The sequence below is a fragment of the Furipterus horrens genome, unplaced genomic scaffold (assembly GCF_987537825.1).
Source record: "Furipterus horrens unplaced genomic scaffold, mFurHor1.1.pri manual_scaffold_5, whole genome shotgun sequence".
Taxonomy (NCBI): Eukaryota; Metazoa; Chordata; class Mammalia; order Chiroptera; family Furipteridae; genus Furipterus; species Furipterus horrens.
The window spans coordinates 175,911,581-175,936,639 of record NW_028327175.1 but is presented as its reverse complement, the minus strand read 5'-3'; the positions used below and the strand labels follow the sequence as shown (position 1 = coordinate 175,936,639).

The following is a 25,059-nucleotide window of genomic DNA, read 5'->3' as shown; positions in this document are numbered from 1 at the left end:
GAGCAGAATACACATTCTTCTCAAGCACACAGGGAATATTCTCTAGGATAGATCACACACAAAAAAGTCTTGACAAAGCTAAGAATATTGAAATCATTCCAAGTATCTTTTCCAACCACAACAGAATAATTCTACAAGCCAACAGTAAAAAGACAAAAATTCACAAATATGAGGAAATCAAACACACTCTTGAACAACTTAAAAGTTCAAAAAAGAAATCAACAAAGGAAATTAGAAAATATGTTGAGACGAGGAAGGCAAAAACACAACATGCCAAAATTTATGGGGTACAGCAAATAAAGTTCTAAAAAGGAAGTTTATAGTAGTATATGCCTACAAGAGAGAAAGAAACTTCAAACCAGCAATCTGTACTAGAAAAAGAAAAACTAACCCTGACCAGTGTGGCTCAGTTGGTTGGGCGTTGGTCCACAAAGCAAAAGGCTGCTGGTACGATTCCCAGGGTACATGCCCAGGTTGCAGGTTCGGTCCCTGGTCAAGGTGCACAAAACAGGCAACAGATAGATGTTTTTCTCTCTCTTTATCCCTCCCTTCCCCTTTCTCTAAAAATAAATAATAAAAACAAACTAAATTCAAAGTTATAAGGAAGAAACTAATAAAGATTAAAGGAGAAATAAACAAAATAAAGGATAGAATAATAGGAAAAAAATTAACAAAACTAAGATTTGTTATGTGAGAAGACCAAAAAAATTAACAAACCCTTAGTTAGACTAAGAGGAGAGAGAAGATTCAAATAACTAAAATCAGAAATGAAAAAGAAAGACTTCTGGCCATGATGGAAGCCTAGACAGACAAGCTGAGTCTCCATCCACAACTAAGAAGGAATACAACTATCTCAAAACTAGAGACAACCAGAAGTTCCAGAAAATCAAACTGCATGGAAGTGCAACAAAGATATAAAGAAGAAATACTCAAGACTTCCGGCCAAGATGAAGGGCTAGACTGACACGATCCATCTCCCTCTACAACTGAGAAGGAATACAACTACCGCAAAACCAGAAATAACCAGAAGTTCCAGGAAATGATTACATGGAAGCCCAACATATGAAGTTATAAACAAGTGGTGCCCATCGGGAGGGGTAGGAGGGGTAGGAGGGGCGGACCCAAGGTGTAAAGGTCAAGCTGTGCTGGCGACAGCAGCTGCAGTGATGGGTGGTGGGACTGTGGTTAAGCACAGACGCCTGTATTTAAGGGAAGGCAAAAAGAACCTGGGAGCACCCCTAGCTGCAGACGAAACCTGTCAGCTTGCGATTCCAATGCCGGGGAAGGCAAACCCCCATTGTCTCGGACTGTGAGGCCCAGAGGGCGGGCGGACAGAGGAGGAGACTCCCGGTCTCTCAGCAGAGAGAGAATGACAGGAATCCTTCTTGGACCCCTGCCCCAGTGTGGTGAGAAAGGTTGCCGAGTAGTGACTAATGCAGGGAGCTCCGCCCCCTATAGCGTTGGAGATGTGACAGCTCTGCCTGGGAAGCAAAAAACTGCCAGGATGGCAGGGATGATGATAGAGATTCCAATCACGCAGCTGACCAGAAATCAAACACATGAATTAATGGATGAACAGATAGATAACCTTTTTGAGGCTCAGTTCAGAGCTATAGTTATGACAGCTTACAGAAATAACAGCGGGACTTAATCAAGACGGGGAAGGAATGAAGGCTAGTCCTGCTGAAATTAATGAAAACACATACCAAACAAGTGGTGAGGGAAGGAAAACCAGGGATCAAATCAACAAATTGAAACATAGGGAAGGAGCAAACAGTCAACCAGTGCAGAAAGAGGAAACGAAAAGTGAGGAAAATGAGAAAACGAAAAGTGAGGAAAATGAGAAGCTCAGAAACCCCTGGGACAACTATAACAGAGCGAAAATCTGAATTATAAGGTTGCCAGAAGGTGAAGAACTAGAAATTAAAAAATTATGTGAAAAAATAATGAAACAGTACTTCCCTAACTTGGGGAAAGAAATAGACTTACAGGTCCAGGAAGCACAGAGAGTTCCAACTGGACCCAGGGAGAACCACACCAAGACACATTATAATCAAAATGTCAAAAATTAGAGATAAAGAGAGAATCTTAAAAGCAGCAAGAGAGAAGAGAATTATGTACAAAGGGGTCCCAATTAGACTACCAGCTGATTTCTCAAAGGAGACTCTGCAGGCAAGAAGGGACTGGCAAGAAATATTCAAAGTAATGAAAATCAAAAACCTACAGCCATGATTACTCTATCCAGCAAAGCTGTCATTCAAAATAGAAGGGCAGAGAAAGTGCTTCCAGGACAAAGTAAAACTGAAGGAGTTCATCAGATCCAAACCACTCTTATATGAAATGTTAAAGGGACTTGTTTAGGAGAAGAGGAATCAAAACTATGAACATTAAAATGAAAACAACAACCAACAACAGAAGCTAGGAATCGAATCAAAGGCAAACTAAGTAGTCAACAAAAGTGGAAAAGAATTATAAGTATGGGGAATATATAGGGGGAGATCAGCGGGGAGAAGGAACGGGGAAAGGGAGGAAGATAATGCAGGAATTAAGAAGCGTAGTAGGAGGGAGTGGAGTAGACAAGAAGATGTTGAGAATAACTATATGTACAACCAATGGGCATGGACTAAGGGGGGGGGGGCAACTGGTGGGAAGTGAGGTCCCTAGGTGGAGGGGAGCAGAGGGAAAAGAAATTGGGACAACTGTAACAGCATGATCAGTAAAACATATTTTTTAAAAACCATAAATACCAATTCTTAGTAGCTCTTAACATCTTAAAATACTATTTGGCTGAGATTTCTAAAATACCCTAATGTATCCACAATCCATTCTATTTCAATATAATAAATATCACGTGCTCTGTTCCTGTGCTATCAGGAAAGAAAATTTACATTCCTGATTTTATTAAGGAAAAATTAGTCATAAAGACTTTCACAGTGGATGTCTTTTGTCCACGTTAAACTCAAGCAAATAAAACACCTACGGGTAATTGCCACAGACATTCAGCAGGTTCTGTAAGGCCCAGTTTATGATTTTTATTAGATCCATCATTGTAGTCTTTTAGGAGTTTGTTTCCTAGATTGTTGTTTATTTTCATGTGTATAATTTCACAAAGGCTTTCAAAGCACCACTGAGGTGTGTGTGTGTGTGTCTCTGTGTGTAAAACTTTAAAAGCCAGTGAGCTTCAGACAAGAAAAAGTCTCCTTTTTACAAACTGCTCACATTCACTTAGAATGCACACTGAATGAATTCAAGGATTAAAGGAAGAATTGATAAATGTTTTCTCATTCTGTGGTTGTTCTGTTTTTTCCCAATTCAAAGCAAGTCATTAATTTGACTGGACATTTCCAGTGTAATAAAAAAAGAGCCAGCTTCTAGCATTTATCTTTGTAGATGCCTTTCTTTTTTTTTAGGAGTCTAGGTTTGAATAAAAGTAACATAGAATTATGTGTTGGCTAGTTTATACTGCACCCAATACATTGACTGAGTATAAACAAAAGAATGAGGTACAGTAGGATGGCCCTTCATTCCAGGCTATCATAGTCATAGAGGCATTAGTGTAGTATTTCACTGATGGTAGTTCAATATGACTAGAGGAGAAATGGAGCAAGGGAGAAAGTTCTGATATGCTTTTATTTTTTTGTAAAAGATTTATGGAGATATAAGTCACATACCATACACCTCACCCATTTAAAAGTGTGCAATTCAGTGGTTTGCGGCATATTCACGGAGCTGTGCAATGATCAGCACAGTCTATTTTAAAACATTTTCAACACCCTAGAAGAAAAAAAAAAAAAACTCATCCAGACAGGAAGAAGGGGCGGAGCCAGGGTGGAGAGGATGAGGTGTGGAGACAGCAGTGGCAGGCCAGCAGAAAACGCAGTCACATGTTTTAAAAAGTCAGGAGGGACACCTGGGGAGTGTTCCCAGCCTCAGAACAGACCACACAGCTCACAGTTCCAGAGCCAGGGAAAATAAAGCCTCACTGCTTCAGACTGTGCAAACCAGTGGCAGCTGGGGCGGAGGAATAAACTGGTCTCTTAGCAGAGTCCACTTGTTTAAAGGGTCCACATGGTCCTAGAATATCCACAGACCCACCCACTTGGGGAACGATGGCCAGGGCAACAGCTAGAGGTGCCAGTCCCATACAGAAGTGGGAAAAGTGCCTGGAAAAGGGGCGAGTGACGAGCAAGTGGCACTGTTCCCTCTCAGATCCCTTCCCCACAATGTGGTGAAACAGGCTGCCCCTTCCTGCTGAATACCTAAGGCTCCGCCCCTTCAATGTAACAAGTGTGACAGCTCTACCTAAGACACAGAGACAAACAAACACAGGAGCCTGTCAAGAGACAGAGAAGTATGGCCCAAAAGAGGGAACAGATCAAGGTTCCAGTGGGAGAACTAAACGATGAGGAGATAGCCAACCTAACAGACGCAGAGTTCCAAACACTGGTGATAAAGATGCTCACAGGCTTGACAGATATGCTTGAGTATGGCAGACACATAAGAGAAGAAGTAAAGGCTATACTAAGTGAAACGAAGGAAAATCCACACAAAACCAATGGTGAAGGGAAGAAAACCGGGGTTCATATCAATGATCTGGAACATAAGGAAGAAAAAAAGTCAACCAGAACAGAATGAGGAAACAAGAATTGAAAAAAATGAGGAGGCTTGGGAACCTCTGGGACAACTTCTAAATGTGCCAACATTCAAATCACGGGGGTGCCAGAAGGAGAAGAGGAAGAGCAAGAAATTGAAAACTTAATGTTAAAAAATAATGAAGAAAACTCCCCAAATTTGGCGAAGGAAATAGACATAAAGTCCAGGAAGCAGGGAGAGTACTGGGCGAGCTGGACCCAGAGTGGACCACACCAAGACACATCATGATTAAAATGCCAAAGGTGAAAGACAAAAGAGAGAATCCTAAAAGCAGCAAGAGAGAAGCGCAGAGTTGCCTACAAAGGGGTGTCTATAAGACTATCAGGTGATTTCTCAAAAGACACTTTGCAGACAAGAAGGGACTGACAAGCAGTATTCAATGTGATGAAAAGCAACCTACAACCAAGATTACTCTATCCAGCAAAGCTATCATTTAGAATGGAAGGGCAGATAAAAGTGCTTCCCAGACAAAGTAAAGCTAAAAGAGTTCATCATAACCAAGTCATTATTACATGAAATGTCAAAGGGATGTACTTAAGAAAAAGTTTAAAACTATGAATATTAAAATGACAACATATCAACAACTGAATCTAAAAAATAAAAACAAAATCCAACAAAGCAAACCAGAATAGGAACAGAATCATAGATGGGGGATCATTTGGAGGGTTATCAGCTGGGAGGGGGAAGAGGGAGAAATGGGGAAATGGTGTAGGGATTAAGAAGCATAAATGGCTGGAACAAAATAGACAGCGGGAAGTTAAGAATACTATAGGAAAGGGTGAAGCCAAAGAACGTATATGCACAACCCATGGACATTAACTAAGTGGGGTGGGATTGCTGGAGGGAAGGGGGTTACTGGGCAGATGGGAGCAAAGGAAAAAAAATTGGGACTACTGTAACAACATAATAAAATATACTTAAAAAATAAAAGAAACGAAAGAGGAGACATTACAACTGATGTCACAAAAATGAAAATGATTTAAGAGACCATATATTTATACATATAGTTATATAGCAACAGTTTGAAAAACCTAGAATTCCTAAAAGCATAAAACCTACCAAAAAAAAGAGAGAGAGAGAGAGAAACTTGTAACTAGTAAGGAGACTGAATCAAAAGTTCTCCCAGCAACAACAACAAAAGCCCAGGACCAGACGGTTTCAATGAAGAATTTTACTAAACATTTAAAGAAGAATTAACACCAATTCTTCTGAAAAGCTTCCAAAAAACTGAAGAGGAGTTCATGTTACAAACTCAGCAGTATTCTGATAACAAAGCCAGACAATAATACCATTGGAAAAGAAAACTATAGATGAATATACCCAATAAATAGAGATGCAAAAATCCTCAAACTTCTACAAAACTGACTTAAACAGCACATTTAAGGTATTATATGCCATGACCCATTAGGATTTATCCCTGGGATGTAAGGGTAGTTCAACATAAGAAAAAACAATAAATATAATACACCATATTAACACAATGAAGAACAAAAACATGATAGTCTCAATTGGTGCAGAAAAAGCATTTGACAGATTTCAACAACCTTTCATGACAGAAACACTCAACAAATAGAAGGAAAAAATTCAACATAATAAAGGTCATGTATGAAAGGCCCACAACACACATCACACTCAATGGTAAAAACTGAAAGCTTTTCCTCTAATATGAGGAACAAGACAAGGATGGCTACTCTCACCAATCCTGTTCAACATAGCACTCAAAGCCCTAGACACAGCAATTTTAGGCAAGAAAAAGAAATAAATATCATTCAAATTGGAAAGGAAGAAGTAAAATTATTTCTGCTCACAATGGCATGATATTATATGTGGAAAATTCTAAAGAACAAAAAAACACCTCTTAGAATAACAAATTCAGCAAAGCCACAAGATATAAAATCTACACATAAAAATTAGTTGTGTTTCCATACAATAACGATGAACAATCCGAAAAGAAAATTAAGACCACCCTATTTACAACAGTATCAAAAAGAATATAACACTGGACTTCCAGTCAAGATGGCAGAGTAGGTAAATGCTGTTCTCGCCTTCTCCCATGGCCAGAACAAAATTACAACTAACTTAACAGAAACAACCACCCTTCAGAACCACATGAAGACTAGCTGAACAGAACACATATAAGTAAGAATATAAAGGAAGAAGCCATGTTAAGACTGGTAGGAATGGTAGAGAAGAGGAACAGGCTGGTCCCACACCCACATGTAGCAGTTAAGAATCAGGAACGGATATATCAGCTGTAGAGATGCACCCTAAGAAGCAAGGGGTCCCAGCCCCACACTGGGTTCTTCAAAATAGAGCACCAGTGCCAGGAAGAATAGTACCCAAAACATTTGACTGTGATCACCAACAGGGATTCCATCTGAATGAGACAATGGGCAGGAATCCTCTTAAAAGGCCCACACGGACTTACTCACTGACAGACTCACTAGCTCTGAGCTCCAGCTCTGGGGCAACAGTTTCAGGGTGAGGGATGGATGGGCAGCTATGGTTGTAACAGAAATGTAGGCAGGTGCCATAGTTCCTTTCTTGAGTCCTCTCCCATCCCAGCTGGCAAGCATAGCCAGGTGCCATATCTCAGTCTCCATATACTTGGCTAACACTGCTCCGTCTATCCTGGTGATTCTGAGACCCCAAACCACGCATGCACCAACCCAAACCTCATTCTGTCAGAACATGGCGGCAGCTGGATTCCCCACCTGAACTTCTGATGCATGCAAATGACCCATATGCAAATTAACCTGGTCCTAGCCCCTCCCATAAGAAATAAAAATGGACTTTGCTTGTTCCCAGAAGAAATGTTGATGGACCTAGCATGATATATTGACTGGCCTGGAGGGGAAAAAGCAGGGAGATGTAAATAACCTGCTGAATGTGTTGATTGATAAACTCACCCTAACTGAAATGTGTGTTTGGCAAAGTGTGGAGCCAGCACCTACAGCGGCTCATGCAGGCGATTCCTATGGGCCCGCGTGGGCGACCGGGAGTCTCCACTTCCCCTTCCTTCTTCCTTCCCCCTTTCCTCCTTTCCTTGCTGCTATGGGCCCTGGAATCAGTCTAGGAGTTTCCTCTTCCCTCCACCCCTCCCCCTTTTTTCCCCTCAATAAACCCACTGTCTAATCCTAGAATGGTCTCTGGGTGATTTCTAAGAGCAAGGCTACCTGACACATTCAACACTTGCTTCTCATAAGTTGACAGCCTCGGCCAATACTGTGGACTTTCTAAAACCTCTCAAAGATCTACACACTCCAAACAAGTAGCAGTGGGCCTTAGTGTGCCCCTTACGTCTTGCTAACCAACCCTGGCACTAGGCAGCCATCCCCTTTGACAGCATGACTTCTCAGAGGTGCCTCCAAATCCAGCAGAGTCAGCTATCAACCACATATCCTTTTGTAGCTCCTACAATGTGGCCAGGGATGGCACACGCAGTAACTGACCTGGATCTACACAGGAGCCCATCCCAAGAGGCCCCAGAACCAACGTACTCAGTGGACCAGCTTCCAACCACACCACAGCATCACCAAATCAGCTCCAAAAACAACGTTCACAATGTGTGGACTCAGCAGGCACCAGAGCTGCACTGAAGTGAAATCATCAAAGGTTAACTACACCAGGAGGGCACACACAACCCATACCTGGCTCATGAACCAAGTAGTCTGCACCACTGGGCCCCACATGACACCTACTGCCAAGACTGGGAGACATAACAAGTTTACCTAATACATAAAAACAAACAGATGGAGGAGACAAAATTGGAGATAGGCAATCTACCAGATGCTGAGTTCAAAACATAGGGTAAGAATAGATGAAAACAGTGAGAACTTACATAAAGACACAGAAACCATAAACCAGAACTATTCCGAAATGAAGAATACATTAACTGAAATAAAAAATACAATGAGGCAATCAACAGCAGATTAGATGAAGTGCTGAATCAACAATTTGGAAGACAAAATTATAGAAAACACCAAATTAGAACAGCCAAAAAAAAAAAAAAAGACAATAGTTCAAGGGGTCAAGTGGCCTCTGGGACAACATCAAACATACTAACATTTGCACTACTGGGGTACCAGAAAAAAACAGAAACCAAGGAATTGAAAATATATCCGAAGAAATAATGACAAAAAAGTTCCCTAACCTGGTAAAGGAAATAAGACATACAAACCCAGGAAGCACAGAGTTCCAAACAAAATGAACCCAAAAAGACCCACACCAAGAAACATCAGAATTAACATGTGAAAGGTTAAAGAGAAAGACAGAATCTTAAAAGCAGCAAGGAAAAAGTATTTAGTTACCTACAAGGGAGGTCCCATACGACTGTCAGCTGACTTCTCAACAGAAATGTTTCAGGCCAAAAGGGACTGGCATGAAATATTCAAAAACTGGTTAAGAACAATTTTTTTTATCAGAAATGCTTAAGATGGAAATTTTCAAAGAACACAAATATTGAATGTCCTCAGGGAAAACTGGGCAAAAATATAAATAGAAAAAGAAGACTGAAAAGAATTATGCTAAACATTAACAATGGTTATTATGAGATGTTGGAGATATTTTTCCCTTTGTTCTACTTTTCCATGTTTTCTAAATGATAAACATGTAACATCTTTATTGAAAGGACAAACTGAAGAGTATTCTATCATCACTGACTTAATTTTCAATTTGAGATAAAACATGCTAGGAAGACAATGAAAATCAGGAGATAATGGACATAAAAGTGCTTTGTAAGCTATAGAATTGTATAGTACAAGTGTAAGTAATTACAAAATACCTTAGTACTAAATAAAACAACTCATGTGCTTTCCCTTTTTATTTTTCAACTGCTTTAAAATGCCTAGTTATTTTGAAATTTAAATATTTTGTTTAACACAAATTCAGAAGACTTGATTTTTGAAGGGTAAAGATTAAAGTGCCACATATCTTTGAATACTGACAAAAAGGAAAGTACAGTTAACAACAAATTGTAACATCATTCTTTCAGATCAATGAAAAATCCCCTGATCTGTAATCCAATCAAATGTTGATTCAGTGCTAAAGATAAAAACAGGAAACAAATTTAACCCCCAAAAGTGACCTATTATTTTTAGAAAAGAATGTTTATAACTCCTAAAAAGAATAATTCATTACACACATATTGTATAACTAAAGGTGTGTATATAACAGTTAAAGGTAAGAATATATGCTTAGTTGACTTAAGATGTTTCCTTTCAAAGTTTCTTTTGCTATTTCTGTAACAGAACCTATGAATAAAGAATGCACAGCTGCCTAGCAGATGTATTCAGTGTTCAGATTCCATTCTTCATAGCTTCATTCTACTAGAGGTTTTGAATTTTCTATTTCCATATGGTTTTTGACCTCCCTAAGTTCTACCTCCCCACATCTTATTCTATTTTTGTCTGTTATTACAGAAGAACACACTAAATTTGAAACACCTTCATGTTAACTTTTTTTTAAGGCTTAAAAGATGCAAAGATGAAAAAGGGAGGGAGAACATACAGGAAAAAAGGACAACAGAACTAGCCAAATTTCAAAATCTTTCTCTTTCTATTCACTTATTTTTATTTTTGTTTTTTCACTTTTAGCAAGGATTACTATCAAACTCCACTCATTGGGCCAGAGGCCCTTGTGGTGTTAGTAAAAAACCTGCCTCACATGTAGCACACTACCTACACTTGGGAGTTCGTTGTTTCTATTTCTATTTAGATAGCTCCCCTCCTTCTTCCTGTAATTCAAAGTTTCTTAAATTTCAGTTTCCAACATTCAGTTTTAACACATGAACAAAATGTCAGTTTTACCTAATTTCCTCAAATTCTTAAATTATGATAGAAACATTAAGTAGTAAGATTTGTTTTAACCTACACTGTGTATAACAAAATTTTTATACATGTTATCTTTCAGTAGTATGAATACAAGGAATTTTTACTGTTTTTCTTGGGGCTTTAAAGAGTGAGCATTACTTTTATAATCAGGATGCAAAAAAAGGCTTTTGTTTTGCTATGAAGAAAAACCAGCAAAGAACAAGATTATTTTTAATATCTATGTGACATAACAAATTATGTTTAAATAATTTTTATGGAACAACATAAGCAACTTAATAATATTCCAGAATATTGTCTCTGCATCATTGATGAGTAAAAATTGGTTTCTTTTCTCAACCTGTTTGGCTCTAAAAACTAACCCATAGATAAGTTTCTTCACTTTCATTTTCAATTAATACAGCAATAGTTTTAATCTTTTTTTCTTCCTGTTCTCTCACAGGTAGATTTTTAAATGTATTGTAAGAACCAATACAAATAACATAATTATGTTTTGCAAATACCTATGCAATTTCAACAACTTTAAGAATAATAGCCATGGTAAAGCTATAAAGTATGGCTTGTCTGTGTGATCATCATCAACACTTAAACTCACATATATCAGAAATCAGATATAGAATCAAACACTGATTTAAAATATATTTATAGAAAGGGTTATGAATAAACATTTAAAAGGCAACTATACTCACTGACATTTTTAATATTCTTTTCTATACAATGCAAAGAAAACATTAGGCAAGTCACAGAGTATCAATCAAATAGTTACCCATGAAAAGTGACTAACAAATTTTAATTATTAAAAATAGAAGTTAATTGTTAAAAGTCAATCAAGTTTAACCCATCAAATATATATATCTAAACCTTGTATGGAGATAATGTTTTATCAGGTACCACTACGTGGAGAACATGGAATAAAAGCAGACAAAAATAAAACACATATGTGTGCATGTGCATGTGTAGTACAAAACCTCATCTTAAAATAACCCTATTCCACTTGAGAATGAAGATAATTCTGTGGTTAAAAACATGGACTGTAGAGTCAGACTACCTGGGTCTGAATCCTAGCTCCGTCACTTACTACCTGTACAACCCCTGACAAGTTATTTAACCCCTGCAACCTCATTTTCCTCATGTTTAAAAGGGAACTGGTAATATCTGTTGAATATCTCACAGAACATTTGCAAGGAGTAAATGGATTAATGTGTGTCAAGTATTTAAAATAAAGCCAGGCATAAAATCCTACAGAAAATAGGTGAGGCATAATCTAATCAATTCTATTCATCTCAAATTTGTATTTTATTGCTCTAGATTATTTAAAACCAATTTACCTTTTTCTTGTGAATAATGGCTAAAAATTAAAACTTCATAAATTCAAAATCTCCTATACTAATAAAATATATTAAACTAATGCCTTTTATTGAGTGCTTTTTATTTTAGTTAATATTTCCAAGGTTTAATAAACCCCAAGAACTCCATAAAAATTAAGGAATAAGCCCTGACTGGTGTGGCTCAGCTGGTTGAGTGTCATCCCAGAGAACAAAAGATCACCAGTCCAGTTCCCAATCAGGGCACATGCCTGGGTAGCAGGTTCAGAACCCAGTTGGGGCCCATATGAGAGGCAAACAACAATGCTTTTCTTTCACAACATGTTTCTCTCCCACTCTTTTTCTCTTCCTTCTCCTGTCTCTAAAAATAAACAAATAAAATCTTTTTTTAAAAAACTAAGAAATATTTTCCTTAATGTCCAACTAAAAGGGTTATGATATAGTTTATAAATCTGAAAGTTAGAATTTAATAAAATATGCCTAATGCTAAAATTATATTGAGAATTATAACACATTTGGAGACAGAACTATTAAAATCAAATGATCATGTACAGCAGCAGGTCCTCAAATAATGTTGTTTTGTTCAAAGTCCTATCATAAAATTGATGAGATGCCATGAGAAACCTGTATAATTTTGTCATCCCCATAAATTCAATAAAATTTTACCATTTAGCCTATGGTAAAATTGTTATACGTCATTTTGCTTAAAGTTGCAGAACGTATCTGCAACATATAGTAAGGACTGTATAATATTCTAATAACTTTATATAGAGAAAAGAATGAGGTCTGCTGTCAGAGGTTTTAATAGGAACTTAAGCTGATATCTATGTAACTTTAAAAATGGGTCTAAAATTGGTACAAACATGAGAAAAGTTATTTTTCTCCAGTTTCTACCCACAACTATGGTTGGTCCAATTTCCCTTTTCTACCCCTAAATGACACCTGGAACAATTCCTACAGTTTTCCAGTAGCCTTTTTTTTTTTTTAATTATTTATTTGTTTGTTTGTTTTTAGAGAGAGGGGAAAGGAGAAAGAGAGGGAGAGAAACATCACTGTGTGGTTACCTCTCACTCATGCCCCCAACTGGGGACCTGATGTATAACCTAGTCATGTGCCCTGACTGTCCAATAGCTTTTAGTTATTAGGAAGTCCAGTCCAATTTACTACTGTATAAAAGTTTAATCTTATAATCTTACAATCACTCCCTTACTCTCCAAACTCAAGCTTGGCCCATGGTCCAAGAAATGGGTGTGATCCGATCTATTAGGGAGGGGAGAGAGAATAAACTGTCTCAACACCTGAGAACTTCTGTAGTCGTCCGTGGTTGTTACCACTTCTCTAACACTCACTGTTCTGTCTGTATCACAGGCAGCCAAATGATGGCTTTTTTCCTGGAGTGAGTGAGGGGCACATTTCCCTACTTAAAGTTCTGCTTCAGCTTCAACCGCTTCTAACTATTATATTTTTGCTCCCAGCTGAGCCAGCCCTGTCAAGATGGCTGAAACCTGGTTCCCTTCTGCATTATCCATTTGAACTAGCAGAAATTCAAAACAAATACAGGCTGTTTCACTGCCGCCTCCTCTGTCCATACTGAGCCTTCTCTCCAATTTTCTTTCTCCCTTGGTCAAATAAGCGCAGATAAACCAATCAGCTTCATAATGACCATAATCTAGGTAATGAAATGTTTCACTGCATTTTTTGCTAGGAGCTCTAAACTTTAGGACTGGTTCTCTTAGACCTCCCCACACTAAGCTTCTAAGGAAAGGCCACCCCAAGGGAGGAAGAAGGGAGCAAAAACTACAGTGCTCACCGAAGACAAACTAGCTACTGCTGTGACACTGTGCACAATTTCCCTCCCCTCCATTTTCTGACAGGTTTCTGTCACATCCTAATAAGCCCTGGAAAGGATTCAAGTCACTGAGTCCCTGGGCTTTCTTTAGAATGTGGAGTCTCAACTTCACTTCATACTTAACTGAGGTTCTAGTCCCCATTCTCAGATAACTAGGAAAAGTCTGATTCTACTTACTTTTTGCTCTTATTTGTTTGACCTTGGTGAAACAAACTTCATTAGCCTCAGATTCTTGAAATACAAATACAAAGGAAGGAAAGCAATAAAATCTCCTATGTCAATTTTCCAGTATTATTAAAATACAGAAGTATTTTGCAAATTCAGATGTTAATAATGAACAAAAATAACACATACTTTCAAATGGTACAGGGATTAATTTAATTTTCAAGGACCCTATATATGCAGCAATTCAAATATGCTTTCGAAGATAAAAGTGACTTCAACTTCCTTCACACAAATATTCACCTTTATTAACATTTATTAAGCATTCTTATGTGGCAGGAACAGTGTTCAGTGCTAAACTGTACTCATTCATTTAGTCTTCACGGTAATCCTGTGAGAGAGGACTATTATTACCCTCCTTGAAGGTATAAGGAAATAAGGCTTAGAAAGATTAATTACTTTGGTGAAAGGTCACAAACCTAGTAAACAATAACTAGTAAAGTACAGAATATAATAAACATATAAATGGTTAACTAAACATATAAATAATTCAAGGTTTAATGAACTTTTTAAGTTATTTGGAATCCAGATAAGAGAAAGCCTCAGTAATCGTATCAAGATTTCTTTATTCTTTAAAGAATCTTTGGAGACTTTCAGCCAAGATGGAGGCGTAGACAGACACTCTGCGTCTCCCTCCACAAATAAGAAGGAATACAACTACCTCAAAACTAGAAATAACCAGAAAATCAAACTGCATGGAAGTCCAGCAAACAAAGATATAAAGAAGAAATACTCCAGATAGGTAAGAGGGGCCGAGCCGGGGCAGAGAGGCGGCGCTGGCGGCGGCAACGGCAGTGGCAGTGGTAGGCCGGCAGAAAGTGCAATCACACGTTTTAAAAAGTCAGGAGGGGCACCTAGGATCATTTCAGCTTCTCACCAGACTGCAAAGCTCATGGTCCCAGCACTGGGGAAAATCAAGCCTCATTGCTTCTGACTGTGCAAACCAGTGGGGGTTGGGGTGGAGGCAGAAACTGCTCGTCTCTCACAGAGTCCGCTTGTTTAAACGGACCCCACAGTCCTAGAACATCCACAGACCCACCCACTCTGGGAGCAAAGGCCAGGGCAACAGCTAGAGGGGCGCCAGTCCCATACAGAAGTGAGAGAAGTGCCAGGAAAGGGGCGAGTGCTGAGCGGGCGGCATTGTTCCCTCTCAGACCCCTCCCGCACATACAGCACCACAATGTGGTGAAATGGGTCACCCTGTGCTGACGAATCCCTAAGGCTCCACCCCTTACAACATAACAGGAGCGACAGCTCTACCTAAGACACAGAAGCAAACAAACATCGGAGCCTGTCAAGATGAGGAGACAGAGAAGTATGGCCCAAGAGAGGGAACGAATCAAGGTTCCAGTAGGAGAACTAATTGACGAGGAGATAGCCAACCTAACAGATGAAGAGTTCCAAACAATGGTGATAAAGATGCTCACAGGCTTGACAGATATGCTTGAGTATGGCAGACACATAAGAGAAGAAGTGAAGGCTATGCTAAGTGAAACGAAGGAAAATCCACACAAAACCAATGGTGAAGGGAAGAAAACCGGGGTTCATATCAATGATCTGGAACATAAGGAAAAAAAAAAAAACAGTCAACCAGAAAAGAATGAGGAAACAAGAATTGGAAAAAAAAGAGAAGAGGCTTGGGAACCTCTGGGACAATTTTAAACATGCCAACATCCAAATCACGGGGATGCCAGAAGGAGAAGAGGAAGAGCAAGAAATTGAAAATTTATTTGAAAAAATAATGAAGAAAACTTCCCAAATTTGGCGAAGGAAATAGACATAAAGTCCAGGAAGCAGGGAGAGTACTGGACGAGCTGGACCCAGAGGGGATCACACCAAGACATATCATGATTAAATGCTAAAGGTGAAAGATAAAAGAGAGAATCCTAAAAGCAGCAAGAGAGAAGCGCAGAGTTGCCTACAAAGGGGTGTCTATAAGACTATCAGCTGATTTCTCAAAAGACACTTTGCAGACAAGAAGGGACTGACAAGCAGTATTCAATGTATGAAAAGCAACCTACAACCAAGATTACTCTATCCAGCAAAGCTATCATTTAGAATGAAAGTGCTTCCCAGACAAGTAAAGCTAAAGGAGTTGATCATCACCAAGCCATTATTAAATTAAATGTAAAAGAGACTTATTTAAGAAAAAGAAGATCAAAACTATGAACACTAAAATTATAACGAACTCACAACTATCAACAACTGAATCTAAAAAACAAAATCCAACTAAGCAAACCAGAATAGGAACAGAATGATAGGTATGGGGATCATTTGGAGGGTTATCAGCTGGGAGGGGGAAGAGGGAGAAATGGGGAAATGGTGCAGGGACTAAGAAGCATAATCGGTTGGTACAAAATAGGGGGAATTTAAGAATACTATAGGAAAGGGTGAAGCCAAAGAACTTATAGCATGACCCATGGACATGAACTAAGGGTGGTGGAATTGCTGGAAGGAAGGGGGGTACTGGGCAGAGGGGAACAAATGGGAAAAAAATTTCAACTACTGTAACAACATAATCAATAAAATATACTTTAAAAAAAAAAACTTCTTTGTGTAAAGAGTTTACTAACTTCTTTCTGTTGTTTCTTCTCAGTGATGTAACCAGTGAACCTGTCACAAACCACAAACCATCTTCTTTGCAAATTGGTAAGATGATAAGAAAGAACAGAAACAACGAACAACTTTCAGAAGAATAAAGGCTTAGTCAATACAATCAGAGTAATTATGCCACTCAACAAATAGCATTAGTTTAGGAATATAAGGAGAGGGGGATGCCTCTCTTAATAGTATATTCTACTTCATCTAACAAATTTTTAATTTTGAGAAACACATTTGGAAAAATGTAGCTTCAAGAAATTCAACTTATTTCCTTTATATTTAAAATATAGTACTTAACTTTGTTTTTAGACAGAGAAATTTCACTTGTTTATTATATCCCTTATGCTAATACCAGAAACAATCAATCTGGCCACTGTCAGGGAGGAAAAACTTCTCCCCTACCCTCTTAGATTCTAAATCTGGAGGCCTGCAAATTAAACTGACAAAAGACTGATTAGCAAGAGAAAATAGAGTTTACAGAAAAATGTAACTCAAGAAGGTTAGAATTTGGGACTTATATATCATTTTAATAGAAGAAAGTGAGGGGAAGAAGGGCACTTAAAGAAAAACAACTTTTAGGAAAGATAAATGGGTCCCTAGGTGAATCGATGGAAAATATGACCCTTTTGTGGCAAGGCCAGTTTAAATGTGCTACCCACTTTTCCTCTCTTCTCTTTTCTACTGATTAGAGTTGAACTTCCCTGGTCTCAAAACTCTGGGGAGCAAATTTATGAGAACTGATTCTGAGAGGCTCTGCTTTTAGGCAGATAAAGGAGTTCAGGATAAAAAAGCCTATTCTCAACTGCCTTCAGTTGAAAATAATTTTTATGCCACAGTGGTGTGTATTCTAAACCCCTTCACCATCAACACATAGATCTTTGAACACTTACTCTTTACAAAGCACCAAGTTAGTTGACAAAACAAAGTATTTTAAGGCAAAATTTAGCCACCAAGGAGTTTATAAAATAAGTTGAGAGTATAAGATAAACTTTTAATATTTGTTTTTTAATATTCTTACAACAGCAAGGAAATTTTTATATACTATGAACAAAAAAACAAATGACAAATTTTAAAAATGCAACATGCCACCCTGGCCAGTGTGGGTCAGTTGGTTGGAGTATCGTCCCATAGACCAAAAGGTCGTGGGTTCAATTGCCAGTCAGGGCACCTACCAGGTTACAGGTTCAATCCCCAGTTGGGGCGCATACAAGAAGGCAACCAACTGATGTATGTTTTTCTCTGTTTCTCTTTCTCTCCACCTCCTTCCCTCCCAAAAAAGCAATGGGGAAGAAAAAAAAGTCCTCAAGTAAGGATTAAAAACAATTTTTTAAAAATGCAACATGCCAAAGAAAAGTTAATAACTAGAAAAATGAAGAAAGGATAGAAAAATTCAAAGAGCCAACAAACATATAAAACCCTGCTCAACCTTACCCATAATCAAAGAAACACAGATTAAAACTATAATACTGTTTTTTCAGCTGACAGGCTGGGAAAGATTAAAACAGACTAATGCTATTATGTGTTGGTGAGTTGGGGGAGAACATGCTAAAACACTGTTACTTGGAATATGAATAGTTGCAAAGATTTTTCAGAGCAGTCTGGCACTACATCAAATTTGCATGGCTTCTCTTACAGTAAATGCATGTCTAAGAATTCATCCTATAAAATAAAAATAGTCTCACAGGATATGTACATGTACCACAGTATTGTTTATAATGCAAAAAAATGCAATCAATCTAAATATTCATCAATAGGGGATTGGTAAATAAAATTAAAGTATATTCACACAACAGAATACTACTTGACCACTAAAAAGAACGAGGAATGACATTTACTGACATAAAAAGTTCGTGTGTATAATCAGTGAAAACAAAGTTAATGTAAGGATGCATAGTATGTCCCATTTTTGGAAAGGGGAAGAGGTTAAGAGAAAGAAAAAAAGAGAGATTATACATATCTCCCTACTTTTAACTGTTATAATCTGTGGGGGTTGGGGTAGGGTTACAGTAAGACTTTCACTTTCTACTCCATATCTGTATTGTTTGAAGTTTCAATTATAAATATGTATGACTTCAGTAAACAGAAGAAACAGAATAAGGTTCTATGGTAATATATAGTTAGGGAAACTATTTGGAGTTTCACTAGGTTAAAACCTAAGAAGGCCTGTAGTAAAGGAATCTAAATTATTAATAGATGGTACAGGATATACCAAAATACTGCTCAAATTAAAGAAGCAGAAATTAACTTTCAGACTTGGACCACTGTGTAAGACTTCCTAGAAGAGATAGGATTTACACTAGATTTTCAAGCAGTTTTAAAAGCAAAGAATAGGGGGAAGGAAAGTCCAAAGGCAGCACTAACCAATATAATGCATGATTTTAAAAATTTTTGCAGCTACATAAAAAAGGCAAAAACAATCAGGTGAAATTAATTTTAATAATTATTTAACCCAACATATTCAAAACAGCATCATTTCAATATGTTATCAATATTTTTAAAGCACAGAGATATTTTATATTCTTTTTTTTTTTTCTTAACTTCAAAATCTGGTGGGTAATTCAGACTAGCCACATTTCAAATGCTCTACAGCCACATAAGAGACAGTAACAGGTCTATGAATTCTTACTCCAAACCCAAAATTGGATATTCATGTGATGTAGGCCTAATGAAAGAGTGGAAAGTGAATGAGGCAGAAAGGCAGACTGGGCCCAAGCAGGCCAGTCTAAGATCGCTGGAATTTTACATTGAAACAAGTAAGAAACAAGAGAAAAATACTTAACAAGTAAGGATGATGATTAAAGCACTATTTCAGAAAGATTAACTTGTTTTTCTTTACTCAAATACACATATATATTCAACATGCTTTCCCCCCAACATTTTTATTGCATGAAAGATTACTGAAATGGAGATATATTTAAAATACTTCTAAATAAGTTTGGAGGTGGGACGGCTGGAGGGAGGTAGGGTACTGGGTGGAGAGGAGCAAAGGGAAAAGAAATTGGAACAACTGTAACAGCGTAATCAATAACACAGAAAAAAAAGATACTTCTAAGTAGTTACTGTTGCAATATTTTTATTTTATGACCATTTTAAGATTCTAAGAACTTCAAAATTTAATAGTCTTTACTCTGACACTTCTATCAGGAGCTCCTTTTAGCGAGAAATCTAAAATATTTTTAATTAAATACAAATTTAAGACACTCAAGATTTTATACTCCTGAAATACATTACAGGTACAAAAAAAAATGACAGCTAATAAGAAAGCTGCCTACAAACTTCAATATATATGAAACCATTTCCTCTAGATGTCTTAAATTCAAAATTGAGAGCTATAAAACTTTAGATAATTTACCTTAATGCTAAAAAAAAAAAAAAAATTAGTATTCAAAGGAGGTAAGAAAACACTGGTTATAAGTCATCCCCTTCGTTCTACGCTCTCTGAAAAGGCAGGAAGAGTGACTTTCAGCCAAAAGGCAGAAATCTTGTGATGTCAACAGGACCAAAAGCACTATACTGTAAGAAACCTGCAATTTCAGCAACTACTCCGCATTAAAATCATGATTTCTTTCTCTTTCTTTCTTTCTCTCTTCCTTTCTTTCTTTTGCAGAAAATGATCTTAAAATTCAGCAAGTCCCTTTGACTTTTTAAGATACGGAAATGGAGATCTAGATAGATTTAAAGTAATAACCAAGATTCCACAGCTAACAGTAGTAGTTAGCTTATAAAAAACCAGGAGCAAAAACTTGTGTTCTACTGTTTGTTTATAGTTTTTCATCTTTACCAAATTATCCACAACAGATGTATTGCTTCTACAATTTTTAAAAAAGAAAAAAAGGCTTGCTTTTAAAAGTTCTGAATACTTCCAGGAACATCCTCCCTTCCCTTTCTGGTCTAAGGGCTCACTCTATAGGTCACTTTCCCAGGAAAACCTTCCAAAAGCACCTGCGCTCTGAACAGACCAGGTTCCCTTATTACATACTCTTATAAACTCCCTGTACTTCCCTTTTTTTAGATTTTAATATAACTACCATTTGAGAATTATTTGTAAAATTATTTAATGCTTATCTTCTGTACCTATGTCTTGAATTGGTGTTTCTTAGGGCTATTCGAGGCTCTCTGCATATGAGGTCTATAATGTAACCATGAAATGATAACACAAAATTGCTATATCTGCATATTTTTCTGAAGATACTCAACAAAAGATCTTTTAAAAGGTTAAGAACCACCCTGACCAGGTGGATCAGTGGGTTGGCGCATCATCCCATATACCAAAAGACTGTGGGTTCAATCCCCAGTCAGGACACATACCTAGGCAGCAGGTGGGATCCCCAGTTGGGGGTGTAAGAGACCATAAATCGATGTTTCTCTCTCTCTCAAAAAACATGTCCTCAGGTGAGGATTAACAAAAAAAAAAAAAGGTTAAGAACCAAAATACTCGTATGTGGTTTACCTGCTCACATGGTTCCAGGGAAGCTATCAGTCCCAAAAAAGCATCTAAACACTTAGATCCAGACATGTCTATGTCTAAGCTTTTAAAAACACAGTGGTGAGGGGGGGCATTTTTTCCCCTTTTAAGCTAATTTGAGTTGAATTTGTCACTTGCAATTTTAAGTCACTTAGGAGAGCCACCCAATTCCCACTGTTGGAATATAAAACCTACATTGCAATCACTCCCAAACATCTACCCCTATCAAACTCCAGGCCCACGTACAAGTGGGGGAATCCCCCCAAAACAGAAATATCTTCTGGAGGGCAGGGCCCTTGTAGTACGGGCTCCCTCCCCACCTAGGTGAGTGTTCTAGGAACCCATCTGTATCAGTGTACTAGCTGGCGTTGTTGTGAGAGGCTACATCAGCTTCAGTGAATTTTATTGAAGGTTCTTTCAACAGTTTACCCATTTCATGATGGGTGATTTATAAACGTAACTGCCCACACCATGCTGAGTGTTCAGTTTTTTACCAAAAACAGCATGACTCCCATATTCCACCCTCCCTATTCATCTGATCTTGCCCCAAGCAAAATTTTTTGCCACCCTCCCCATAAAAAATGTTCTCAAAGGAAAACGTTTGGTGGATGTGACAGAGGTGAAGCAAAAACAGCAGAAGCACTAAAAGGCATCAAAATCAACAAGTTCAAAAACTGTTTTGAGCGACTGAAAAAATATCTTGATAGGTGTATTGCATCAAATGGAGTGTGCTTTGAAGGGGACTGAAGTTTAAACACATAATAAACACACAATTTTTAGAAATAAATTCTGGGTTTTTTGGGTCACCCCTCATATGCAATTCGTCGGCAGCCGTCCGTCTCGAGAGACGATGGTGTAGCTTCTTAAGAGTCTATCTGCACTGCCGAGAATGGCTGTGCAGTCCGACTCGGGAGTGACACGGTATCTGTCTCCTCCCGTGTTGAATCGACATCTTGCGATGACGCTGGAGTGTCCTCTCCAGTGAAACTGAAGCTACAGAGCCTGGGCAGGGTGATATGGAGGGTCTGCTGTTGCCCATGCAGCAGACCCCCCCTCTCTTCGCAGCTGAAGGGTCCAAGGGAAAGACGGAGTCAATACAGCTTGGCTTCAGGTGCGCCGCAGGAGTTGCCGGTGTTGAGTACAACGTCAAACCGCCTTAGGGACTCCGGCTCCGGATTTTCTGTCAGGGTTTACTCCCTTAGCCTTTCCCCTGAAGAGGTATGCCGCAAGGCTGCGGAGGTTTTTTGGAGTCAGAGTTTTCCTTCTCTGACATATGCAATTACCAAGTGGAAATCTCTATGTGGCTGCTGCAGATGCACTTCAAACTCCATGTGATAAACCCTAAACTATTTTCCTCCACTAACCAGCTTTCCTTCCATATCCTTCATCTCAATCAACACACATCCACCCTATCAGGTTTCCGAGTCAGAAACCCAGGAGTCATTCTTGCCAATACCATTCCTTCTCTCACCCATAACTAATGACCATTCCTATCCATTCTAGGCCCTAATTATCTCCCACCATCCCAGTCTGGTCCAGGATGGAACAGCCTCTCTACAAGTTTCAGTGTTTTCAGTCTTCCTTTCTTCAAACTGATTCTCCACTAATTATATAACTATTCTCTGTAAACTGAAAATCTGCTTATTTTATCCCTACATTTGACATACCTCTATCCTCCTTTTTGTAATTAATCCTCACCTGAGAATATGTTTACTGATTTTTAGAGAGAAAGACAGACAGACAGATATCAAAGTAAAAGAAACTGATCAGTTGCCTCCCACACACACTCTCAACATAGGTACGTGTCCTGACGGGGGATCCAACCTGCAACTGAGCCACCCGTCCAGGGCACTATCCTATTTCTTAAGTCAGTAGCAATTATACGTAGCTAGAACAATAGCTAGGCTCCAGTGTTTCCGATGTTATTAGTGGTATAAACAAAATTATAAAAGTAAGAATAATAATGTCCACCATATCAGAGTAGCTCAGATTCACTGGTTCTTAATAAAAGATACTAAAGAATAATTTCCATTGTCTTCATTAGTTCTCCACATGAACTTGGTTTAGGGACCCTCTAGGCCCACTGTAAGTTGGATTCCTATCATTGATCATCTGATCTCCCCAAGCCCTTACTCTAACCAGTGTTCTCTTCCAAAAACACAACAGGGGGTCTCCAAGAACATCATTTTGTTCTATTTTTAAAGAACTGATGCCTTTAAAATATTGGCTACAAAAATTGATACACATTATAACTATGATTTAGTAAAATATCCAATAGCCCTGGCCAGTGTAACTCAGTTGGTTGGGTGTACTCCCGCAAACCAGAAGGTAGCAGGTTCGATTCCTGGTAGGGGCACATGTCTGGGTTGTGGGTTTAGTCCCTAGTCAGGGTGTGCAGTCAGGGCACGTACAAAAGGCAACTGATTGATGTTTCTCTCCCTCTCTTTCTCCCTCCCTTCCTTTCTCTCTAAAATCAAAAAGCATATCCTAAGGTGAGGATAAAAAAAATACACAAACATTTACAATTATTTTTGATGATTGTTAATGATAATATATATAAATACTGAATATTGTCTTTAAAATAACTCATAGTCTGTCACAATTCTTCCACAATTACCCCCTTATATAACACAATCTGTGCCATTTTGTAAAAATTACTAGCTCTTAAAGACTATGTGAGTTCAAAAGAATATGTGAGTTCAAAAAATGAACAAAAGAAATGATCAAAAGGATGCCCATCCTCACTTCATTTAACATAGTTCTGGAAGTCCTAGCCTGAGCAATAAGGCAAGAGAAAGAAATAAAAAGGCATCCAAATTGGGAAGGAAGAAGTAAAAGTGTCACTTTTTACAGATGACATGTATCTGTATAAAGAAAACTCCAGACTTGGGGAAGGAAATAGACATACAAATCCAAGAAGCACAGAGAGTCCCAAACAAGCTAGATCCAAAGAAGACCACACCAACACACATCATAAATAAAATGCCAAAGGTTAAAGATAAAGAGAGAATCTTAAAAGCGGCAAGAGAAAAGAAGAAAGTTACCTACAAAGGGATTCCTATAAGACTATCAGCTGATTTCTCAAAAGGAACATTGCAGGCAAGAAGTATTCAAAGTGATGAAAAGCAAGGACCTAAAACCAAGATTACTCTATCCAGCAAAGCTATCATTTAGAATGAAAAGGCAGATGAAGTACTTCCCAGACAAGATAAAGCTAAAGGAGTTCATCACCATCAAGCCCTTATTATATGAAACGTTAAAGGGACTTATTTAAGAAAAAGATCAAAACTATGAATATTAAAATGACAACAAACTCACAGCTATCAATAACAGAATCTAAAAAATAAAAACAAACTCAACAGACAACCAGAGTGGGAAAAGAATCATAAGTATGGGAAGCATTTGGAGCAGTGTCAGCTGGGAAGGGGAAGGGGGAAAAGGGGGAAAATGGTGCAGGGAATAAGAAGCCCAGTACAAGGGTGCAGAATAGACAGGGGAAGGTTAAGAACAGTACAGAAAAGGGTAAAGCCAAGGAATTTATATGCATGACCCATGGACATGAACTAAGGAGGGTGGGATTGCTGGAGGGAGCAGGGTGCTCAGCGGAGGAGAGCAAAGGGAAAAGAAATTGGGACAACTGTAACTGCATAATAAATAAAATATACTTTAAAAAAAAAGAAAACTCTAAAAACTCCATCAGAAAACTATTAGAAATAATAAACAAATACAGTAAAGTTTCAGGATACAAAATCAATGTACAAAAATCCACTACTTTCCTATATAGTAACGATGAAACTTCAGAAATAGAAATGAGAAAAACAATTCCTTTTGCAATTGCAACTAAAAGAATAAATCTAGGAATAAACTTAACACAGAATGGGAAGGAACTATATACTGAAAAGAACAAAGAATTATTAAAAGAGATTGAAAAAAGACACAATGAAACTGAAGATATTCTGTGTCCATGGACTGGAAGAATCAACATAGTGAAAATGGCCATATTACCCAAACAATATACAGATTTAATAGTATCCTCATAAAAACCTCAATATCATTTTTTTTAAAGATATAGAAAAAAACATCAGATTTATATGGAACAACAAAAGACTCTGAATA

At 38.0% G+C, this 25,059-nt stretch overlaps 1 protein-coding gene and 1 non-coding gene across 4 annotated transcripts in view; both read right to left on the bottom strand.

Annotated features, from left to right (window-relative positions):
• BMPR1A (bone morphogenetic protein receptor type 1A) overlaps positions 1-25,059 on the bottom strand; it is a 172,244-nt gene that overhangs the window by 139,371 nt on the left and 7,814 nt on the right. The gene's annotated exons all lie outside the window — the stretch shown is intronic.
• Positions 10,240-10,399, bottom strand: LOC150010414 (small nucleolar RNA SNORA62/SNORA6 family). Its single transcript, XR_016511528.1, has one exon. It is a non-coding gene; the product is annotated as a small nucleolar RNA SNORA62/SNORA6 family (small nucleolar RNA).